Consider the following 10,744-nt stretch of genomic DNA (forward strand, 5'->3'; position numbering starts at 1 on the left):
AAAATTTAAAAATTAATTTACATAAACAATTTATTGCTGAATTTTAAATTATTACGTAATTATTTTTACATATTTAACATTATATTTTTTGTTTTCTTGTAAATATTATAATTACAAAATTTTATATTAAAAAAATATATAAAATATTCGTGAAAAACTTACAATTTGATATTAATTATAATATTAAATAGAATTTTAAATGTATTTAAAATATTGCAATAAATAAAGTAAAATTTTTAAATATTAATTACGATATTTTACGCATTTTTTTCTATAATTAAAAATATTTTTATTTTGAATAATTTATAGCAAATTAACTTAAAATATGTATTTGCCATAATTTTATGTATAGTGAATTATTTAAAATTAATTTCAAATTTCAACACTAAAAATAAATAATTTAAATTCTTAATAATTCAAATTTTTTTAAATAAATAAAAAAAGTACAATGTATTTAAAAATTATTTTACTATATTTCAGTCTAATTTTTAATCATTTATTTTTATTTTGCATTTATTATTATTAAGAAATTAATAGTTTAAAAAAATAATAATTTCAGAAAAGACTACACATGCCAATATACAGTCGACCCCTTATAACACTGTTGATAATTCCGTTTTATATGAATTCCATGTTGTACGAGTCACTTAGATTTTACAAATACAGTGTTATATGGGGTCGACTGTAATTCCAATATTAAAAATCATCTTTCTTATATATATATAAAAACTTAAAAACTTAATTTTATATAATACTTTTTAAAAAGGCCTGGAAAATAATTTTATAATGAGAAGCCAAATAATTGTTTTTCAATAAAAATTAAATTTTGAAAATCGATATTTTTTTTATTTAGTTGTAATTGTTTGCTCTTGGATAAAAAAAACAAAACAAAAAATAATAATAATAATCTGCCTTTCAAAGCATCATGTTGATGTTAAAATAAATCCAGCGCTGGATAAAATCATAAGTATTACGACTTATTAAACCTTTAAAAGTTTCCTTGAGACATTAAATAGGGTCAAGGATAGATAAGGAAAGCTATCTATTTTTATATTATGAAATTTAATATTAATTAAAGCTTATTGAAGGCAATATATTTCTCATTTATTCTGATTGATTATGTATATGTTTATATATACAGATTCCTTCATTATTAAAAAAAAAATTTTTAATTTCTATAAAAATAATCCTGAAATTTACTATACAAATTTACGTAAACTTTATAAGATTATTATAATTTAATTACTCAGCATATACATGTCAACAATTTTTGGATAACGTTACAAATGGTGTGATGCGATAAAGGATAAATCGATAATTTACGTAACGATTTGATTTTATAACACGTGAACGAACCATAAATAGATAAATAATATCTTAGTACATAGAAAGATAATTATTTTTGTGAAGAAAATTATATTTTATGCTTAATTTCATATTTAAAAGTTCATATGTTAATTAATTAATCTGAATTAAAGGAAGATAAGTTAAGGTGAATGAGCGAATTATCTCATCTAATCTGTAAATCACAATATTCCTAGAAATCACATCATATGGTCCGACTTTTAATAATGTTTTTGATATATTATTTTTCGTGTAAATATATTTTCATCCAATCCTTCTCATAACAAAATTACTGAATAATATTTTTGTTTTTCATAATTGACAATTTAAATAATTTAGGAATTATTATGAAGTTGTTGAGATTTAAATTTTAGATACTTACATACTTGAAATTTATTTGAACTTAGTATCGTCAATAATCATAAATCAATAATTAAATTATTCATTTATCATCTTCATAGAAAACGTATTTTCAATGTTAATCCATTATATAGGCTGATAGATGATTTTACTTTAAACATAGACAAAGTATTCAAAAGGTTTTTCAAAAAAAAGAATTTCTTAAATTTCTGTTTAAAATAAATTTTAGGTAGTGTTCTTAATAGAAAAAATTTATGAATTTAAAATATAGTGGTTTTTTTATAATAGTTGGAAATGAATAATTATAAAATTTTTAATTATTATATTGTTTAGGAAAATTAAAGAGGAGTTTCAATCAGTATTATTTATAGAATATTGATATATTTTATCAGACTGATAGTAACAAATAGGATGTTAAATGTGGTGTGACTTGTTTAGTAGGGTTGTTTGTTTACAATTTAAGCAATGACCTTTTGATATAATGTCTATATATATATATATTGAAAAGTATCTGTTAAATTTTTAAAATAAAATAAAATAGTTATTTTATTTAATATTCAAACAACATTTATTTTGATTTAAACTGGTTTTTTTAATTAAAAATTATAAATCACAATCTGTATTAATAATTATGACATTTTATTGCCTAATAAAAGATTTTGCTGTATTAATATTTTATATACTTTTTTCCGCATAACTGATAGATATAGTGTAAATATTTCAGTTGCGTTTTCCGAAATTTTTAAAATTCTGTATAATAATTTTCTCTTCTATCAATATAGCTACCAAGTTGGCTATTAATCGGGAGTTATCACACCACAATCAAAAGACTGGTCAGATTAGAATTTATTTTAGAAATTTTATGAATTTTACTTTATGAAAATGGTTTACGCCAACTGAAGAAGGGTCAAAGACATTTTGGAGTTAATTCAAGAATAAAATAGATATAGTGTAAATATTTCAGTTGCGTTTTCCGAAATTTTTAAAATTCTGTATAATAATTTTCTCTTCTACCAATACAGCTACCAAGTTGGCTATTAATCGGGACGTATCACACCACAATCAAAAGACTGGTCAGATTAGAATTTATTTTAGAAATTTTATGAATTTTACTAGCTTATGAAAATGGTTTACGCCAACTGAAGAGAGGTCAAAGACATTTTGGAGTTAATTCAAGAATAAAGAAGTTATAATCTAGTTACATTATTGATTATCGTGATAAGTCCTGATTAATAGCCAAATTTGTAGCTATGTTGGTAGAAGAGAAAAATATAATAATCAAAGACAAGCTACAACGAAGATTTTTATAATAAGTAAAATTCTGTATAATAAATCTATACAAGAGTTTTCGGGGTTTAACCCTTTCCATTTGGCAATTCAAAACAACAACAACAACAACAATAATAATAATACAGTAATAATAATGTTTAGTCTACTATGTTATATTGTATAAAACATTTATTTTATACCCGTTTGGTTTCTCTTTAGTATCCTATATTGTAAACAATTAATAACCTAAGTCNTTAATTCTATAAAAATAATCCTGAAATTTACTATACAAATTTACGTAAACTTTATAAGATTATTATAATTTAATTACTCAGCATATACATGTCAACAATTTTTGGATAACGTTACAAATGGTGTGATGCGATAAAGGATAAATCGATAATTTACGTAACGATTTGATTTTATAACACGTGAACGAACCATAAATAGATAAATAATATCTTAGTACATAGAAAGATAATTATTTTTGTGAAGAAAATTATATTTTATGCTTAATTTCATATTTAAAAGTTCATATGTTAATTAATTAATCTGAATTAAAGGAAGATAAGTTAAGGTGAATGAGCGAATTATCTCATCTAATCTGTAAATCACAATATTCCTAGAAATCACATCATATGGTCCGACTTTTAATAATGTTTTTGATATATTATTTTTCGTGTAAATATATTTTCATCCAATCCTTCTCATAACAAAATTACTGAATAATATTTTTGTTTTTCATAATTGACAATTTAAATAATTTAGGAATTATTATGAAGTTGTTGAGATTTAAATTTTAGATACTTACATACTTGAAATTTATTTGAACTTAGTATCGTCAATAATCATAAATCAATAATTAAATTATTCATTTATCATCTTCATAGAAAACGTATTTTCAATGTTAATCCATTATATAGGCTGATAGATGATTTTACTTTAAACATAGACAAAGTATTCAAAAGGTTTTTCAAAAAAAAGAATTTCTTAAATTTCTGTTTAAAATAAATTTTAGGTAGTGTTCTTAATAGAAAAAATTTATGAATTTAAAATATAGTGGTTTTTTTATAATAGTTGGAAATGAATAATTATAAAATTTTTAATTATTATAATATTGTAAATTCACAATTCTTTTTTTTTTTTATATTTTGCCTACAGAAATGATTTACAAATGATTACAAATTTTCCTGTTAAAAAGAATAATAAGATAAAAGTAAATATTTGGAAATNAGTTAATCAGAACTTGCATTTAATATACTGTATTGGCATGCTATTCAATAATATGTTAGATATTAAGGTCTTCAGATTTATCAATGCCAAGGCAGAAATATTGGCAAGGCAATGTTAATAGTTCTGTAAAAATGTTAATGCTAAGAAAGTTTAGAAATATGAAAATTTAAACTGAATTGAAAATTAATTAAAATTTAGCATAATATTTTATAATATTTAAAGTTTTCAATTAAAATTTAAAGTTATGGATATTTTTATACAAGCCTTTTAGATATAACCTAATATTAAATTAAATACGGTCCTGCAAACTGAATTGAATTTATTCCGATGTCTGTCTTTGATAAGGATAAATATACAGTATAATATTATTGCTATATTTAGCTATTTCAGCGTAAATATCACAATACTTAACATCATATAGTCCTAACATGTTTCACAAAAGTATTTACATTAATGTAAAATCTCAAAACATCTATTTTCAATTAGCTCAGTATTTCGGTAAAAATGTTCTAAGAAGAATTAAGATTTGTCTAGAATTAAGGAATTTAAATTGATATTTGACTATAACTGAATATTGGAAATTTCTTCTCTTGAAATTGAAATAATCTTTCTATCAGAATGAGATCCAAGATTAAAGAAGGAATTTCAAGAAAAAAATTTATGGATTCATGAAAAACATTTAGTTTTTATGAAAAAATCTAATCGAAATAATATCGATTAACTAATTTTATCATTAAGAAGTAGTTCTGATAATTTTTATTTAAAAGTAATTGTAAAAAGTATAGATTTTATTTAAAAATAATTTATAGATGTTAAGTGTTTTAGAGATGGATGAAATAAATAAAATAAAATTTTAAAAATTCTTATGTGTTTATTTTGCTTCAGGCAAAATATGGATTTATAACATATTAAGTACATATTTGTACAGAAAATTAAATATTTTGAATTACTTTATTTTTCTTTGGTAATTTCCTTGATAACTGTTGCAAAAATTTACATTTAATTATATTTAAAAAATATATAGTAATATAATATATAACATAATATTAATATATATATTTATATTTAATATACATTTTTGTAAAATGTTGCAAAAATGAGTAATTTTATTGTTTTCAAGATAACATTTTTATTACGTTTATTTTATTTTATTTTTATAAAAATAAAAATAAAATTTATATTTCAGCAAAAAGTTTGATTATAGATTCGTCTATTTGTTTTCCTTTCACCGCTTTCAAATCTAATAGATATCAGCCATACGATTGGTCTAAATTCAGGCTCTTGGGCAGGTTTTTAAAAGGGTTGAGCTTTAAAAATACTATGTATTTTTTTCATAATATAATTCATTAGTTTTTACAATATATATAATAACACAGTATATTAAAGGAACTGAACAGATACAGATAAATGTGTTGTTGTTTTTTATTTAAATTTTCAATACTTTTCTAATGGAAGAAGTTAAATCCCAAACACCTGCATTTGGAAAATACTCGTATGCAAAGCCTTGCTTTAGTTAGATAAAAAAAACTCAATTAAATTAAAATAATTAAACATGCTCAATATTTTTCTGATTTCGTATGCTTATTAATACCATATATTTTTGGATTTGTAGTTCGATTCTGTTTTTCTACGCAGAAATTATCAATGCATTCAGTCCTGTAGCCAGGAATAGTTCACTAGGGTCGAAAGGAGCAAACTGAAAAAATTCTGGAATTTTTTCTTTTCCACTCAACACTATGTCTATTAGTTACAGACGAAACAGTAGCCTAAGTTTATGTGATGAAAGCGAAAGCAATACTGCATGTGGGCACTGCTGACTAAGCTGAAAAAGCTTAGTCACCTCATAGCCACCCTGGCTGCGGTTCTGAATGCGTTTAATAATGACTAGAAATCTCATTTTAATAAAATCTGTTAAATTAACATAAACATCCTTAAACCAATCCAAATCAAGAGAATGTCAGAAAGGCTATGTAGCCCAGTTTCTGAATATAGACAAGCTCCCAAGATTTAGTCCTTTATGTAAAAACATATAAAAGCAATGCAAATGAAAGTTTCTTTGGATAAGCGGTGAAAAAAATCTGTTTTTATTTTATTAATTTTATTCATATACAACTTTTAAAGATGTTTTCAGAGATTGCTCTTCATTTGTGACTTTCTGGCCTCGTCTCAACTCCCTTAGACTTTGGCCCTAAAGATACACTCTATTATACTTATATAGAAATTAGATTATTGTAACATTTTAAAAAGGAAAAATTAAACATTTTGCTTATACATAAAATATTAACCATAGAAAATGAATGGTAAAATGGCATGTTCTATAAAAAGAGAAGATTGAAAGTATTGATAGACTGCATTAGATCATAGTTCAATAAGTCCATCGAACAGTTTATTGATTTATTTGAACCAAGTTGTGATAGTGAATTTTTGATAAGCACATTAATACAATGTTGAAAAATTAAAAAAAAAATATATATATATATATATATTTGTTCGTGGATAAATTAGGAAATTACAAAAGTGAATCGCGTTAACATCTGGTGATCAAAGGAAGGAATTTTACAATTTCCTTCCTCCATTGAAAAAGGAACGATTGTATTATTATTAGTCCTATAGCAGTTCGCAGTTGATAAAAAATCAGAAAAAATATGAATTAAACATAATGAAAATAAATATAAAACAATTAACAAAGTAATAAAATTTTATAGACATGCAAAATTTAATATTATTTAATCGTTAAAAGAATGAAAAAATAAAAAAAATACTGAATATATGCGATTATTAGCTGTAAGCAATATATTTATCTAACGTTTTAGAATTTTATATTAAAAATGTTAGATTTTAATAAATTAGGAACTCTTCGAATAAAGCAATTAAATATTAAATACTTGTTTTGCTTTAACCATAAAGTTTAGTTCGTTCAACTCTAGACTTGATCGAAAATCTGTCTAAAGGTTTAAAATTAAGCCTCCAGACACGGGTTTAAAGGTTTAAAGGTTTTGTATTATAAGAGAAAGTAAACTTGATGGAACTTAGATCGTTTATTAACAAGAAATTTAATTTGGATTTCCCAAATGTAATATTACAACACGACCTTGGTGTCACATTACGGTTTGTTTCTAGTTACTAATGGGAGACATTTGTTCGATTTTAACCATATTTTAATATTCCTACAACAATATTAACATTCATAATTACTGATAACAATTTTGAAATTATTTTTTTAAGAAAAGAAATATCCTTTTTTTTTTCTGGAAGTAAGTGAATTATAGAAATGGAATTAATTTCATTTAACCGCGATAAGTTAACCTATGAACAAGTCTCTTTGATCACGTTCTGTTCATATGTGAAAATTTGATTAGAGTAAATAGTATTAGATTGATAGAAATACTACGTCTATTGACCTTGTTATATTAAAATTTATTTTTGAAGGTTAATCAAGGAACTATTATTTCATGAAGTAGACTGAGACAAAAAATAATTAGCTTAGTCTACAATAATTATTGTTTATGTGATAAAAGTAGAGTGATTTAATGTGTTGTGTCTGATGTGTTCTTTGTTTTTTCACGCTTTATTTATAGCCACTTGTCTCTTATTTTAAAACTGGATTTAATTTACCCCTCATTTCGAATTCCTTCATTAAATATTTCAATTCTGTTGACTTATGTTGTTATCAGTGATTTCAAGAATGTGTTGAAAGTATGTTAATACTTATCTGCTCTCGAATATAATCGAGATAACATTTGCAGTCTAAATTTATTCAAAAAAAGAGCATTTACAAAATTTAATTTTAGTTAAAATATGATTTTATTATTATGTTTTTTACTAACTGATTTTTCACTGGTAGATATTTCATGCCATTCAACGTTCGTTTATTAATAAATACTAACAATTTAAAATAATCTTCTCATAAAAGCAATTTATCTTCTCTTGTAGAAAAATATAATAATTGAAAAATATTTATTTTATCTTCATAAATACTCACCATTTTATTATTCAAATGTAATGTGGAATAAACTCCAGCAAATGAATATCATTAGATGAATTCCTTGTTGGATCGTAAGTTCCTATCTGTTCACATTAGAAAATAATCATGATTAATGACTTGATTTAAATAAATATTAATTTGAAGAAAAATTGCAAATATATAATTTACGTTATCATTAGTTCCATACTGTTTATAAATGAAAAAGTTTTGATTCGTCTTTTATGAAAATTGGTAGAATTAATGAGTATGAAGGACATTTAAAGAGTTACGTTCAAACATATATGTACTGTACTTACGTCTGAGACAGTAAATATAAGTTTGAAAGTAAATGAAAAACCGGTTTCGTTATATCATAAAAATGTTGCAGCACATTATTTATGGGTTTCAATAAATAGGCTAAGATTTTATCATTTTTTATATTAATATAATATGTTTAGCTCATTGTTTATTAATTTAATTCTGCTTTATATTATAACGTATATCTATTAATAAATAATGGAGCAGTTGTAATTACGTGTGTGTTTTTCTCACCGGATATGACGTTGAGGAACAGTTTCTTCTACTAACAGAATTAGAAATAACATTATTATTTTTTAATTCTTTCTTGGATTTTATTCTGTATTTTGACTATATTTGATAAAGCAAACAATTTTCCATTCCTTTCTATATATAAGCTACATATAGGTCTATATATATATAAGAGAATATACTGTATTAGCCTAATAAAATATCAACAATACACTATTTTATAATAACTTTTCATTAAAATGCTGCTTAAAAAACATAAAATTTACGCTTTCATTAGATTTAATTTATGAAAACGTTTTTAATAATGTAGGATTTTTTTAATATATTTTTCATTGGGGTTAATTAATTTCGCTGAAAATTTTCTCACGTGAATTAATCAAAAATTTAACAACGCTCGAATAATTGATAATTTAAATTGAAAAAATAGGCCCTGTGCCAGATTTTTAACTATAAAATTGAAACAAAAACAGGTTAAAGCCTGTCTTCGTGTTATAATGAACGAAGTAGAAATGAAACTATAATATCGCATTCATTAAGATTGATGAACAGTTGCTCAATTACATTTTAAAATAGCTCTTTTATTTATGAACAAAGCTTTGACAGCAACAGGAGATTGATTTCATATCTTATTAGAATTTTTTTTTATAAGTAAAAGAACAAAATTAACGTTGCAAAATATAATTTGGTCAAATTTTGTAATGGCAATTTTAAAATTTTCAATATCTGATGTCCGTCAAGTGGTACTCCACTTTAGCATATGGTGTATACATACCATATGCTATGTTTTTAAATATCATATGTTAAATTTACATAGCCTATATATATATATATAAATGATGATATAAAACATAAAGGATAACTTAAAGCAAGGAAAAATTTTTAAATTTCTTAATTAAATAGCTTTGAAATATCCTTACATAAAATCAAACTGCGAAACCAAGGTTTACTCAATGAACAATGATAAAAAAGCAGGAAATATAGGAAAAAATCATCTATAGGTAACAATAGTGTGGATGATAGCTTTTTGCAACATAAAATAGAATTCTTAGAAAGGAATATCATTTTATTTATTTATTTAAAATTCTATTTAATCAGAATCATATCTGATCTGTCAATTCTATAGGGAAAAAAGTAATTATTCTTTTTAAAAAGTGTCTAATTTTGGATATTATTTCCTGATTGCAAAACTTCTTACTTAATGTTTGACCTGCTTCGGATAATAACTTTTATCTAATGATTTAAAGTGTTGTTAATCAAAGTATACTAAGACTATATTTAAACTTGTTTTAAAAAAAAATGTATGATAATGTAGTTGATTATGTATAACATTATTTTTAATTATTATAATATTGTAAATTCACAATTCTTTTTTTTTTTTATATTTTGCCTACAGAAATGATTTACAAATGATTACAAATTTTCCTGTTAAAAAGAATAATAAGATAAAAGTAAATATTTGGAAATAAAATTTTCACGTTTATTCCAAATTTTGAAATTTGTTTCTTTCCCGTTAAAGATAAGATAAAAAATTTTTTGACATATTATTAATTATTCCGCATTTTTCATAATCTAAGTTATGATTAATTTGAAAAATATGATAATGATTAAACATGAGGAAAGCATTTCAGGAAAAATAAGTAAAAGTGCTATCAGAAATAGTTAATAGAAACAATCGAAATTAATGTATAAATAAGAAACAATAAGAATTCAGACAAGGACATTTCAAGTACTTCCTCATATGCAGTAGTTAAATTTCTATAGCTGTATTCTATATTACTTTTCTATTTTCTGCAAAAATAAAATTCATTTTTATAAATATAATATTAAAAAATCAAATATTTCAAATCAACGAATATAATTAAAATATTAAAAAATGTTTATGTAATTAATTCTAGAGGACTCAACTTTTATTAGATGACATAATAAGAATTTAATATTTTATTTGTAATCTAAGAAAATTAATAATAAAATACAATCAATGTACGATATAAATATATATATTGTCTGCAATTTTTCGTTTGATAT

General features: G+C 22.8%; 1 long non-coding RNA gene across 1 annotated transcript; it reads right to left on the bottom strand.

The window, feature by feature from the left end:
• Positions 1–5,714: 5,714 nt before the first annotated feature.
• On the bottom strand, positions 5,715–8,473 carry LOC111617058. Its single transcript, XR_002755369.1, has 3 exons — positions 8,360–8,473; positions 8,189–8,274; positions 5,715–6,394 (listed from the first exon to the last, which is right to left on the bottom strand). It is a non-coding gene; the product is annotated as an uncharacterized LOC111617058 (long non-coding RNA).
• Between the last annotated feature and the right edge of the window lie 2,271 nt (positions 8,474–10,744).

This window comes from Centruroides sculpturatus, unplaced genomic scaffold, assembly GCF_000671375.1.
Source record: "Centruroides sculpturatus isolate CEXI.00-Female unplaced genomic scaffold, Cexi_2.0 scaffold2341, whole genome shotgun sequence".
NCBI classification, from domain to species: Eukaryota; Metazoa; Arthropoda; class Arachnida; order Scorpiones; family Buthidae; genus Centruroides; species Centruroides sculpturatus.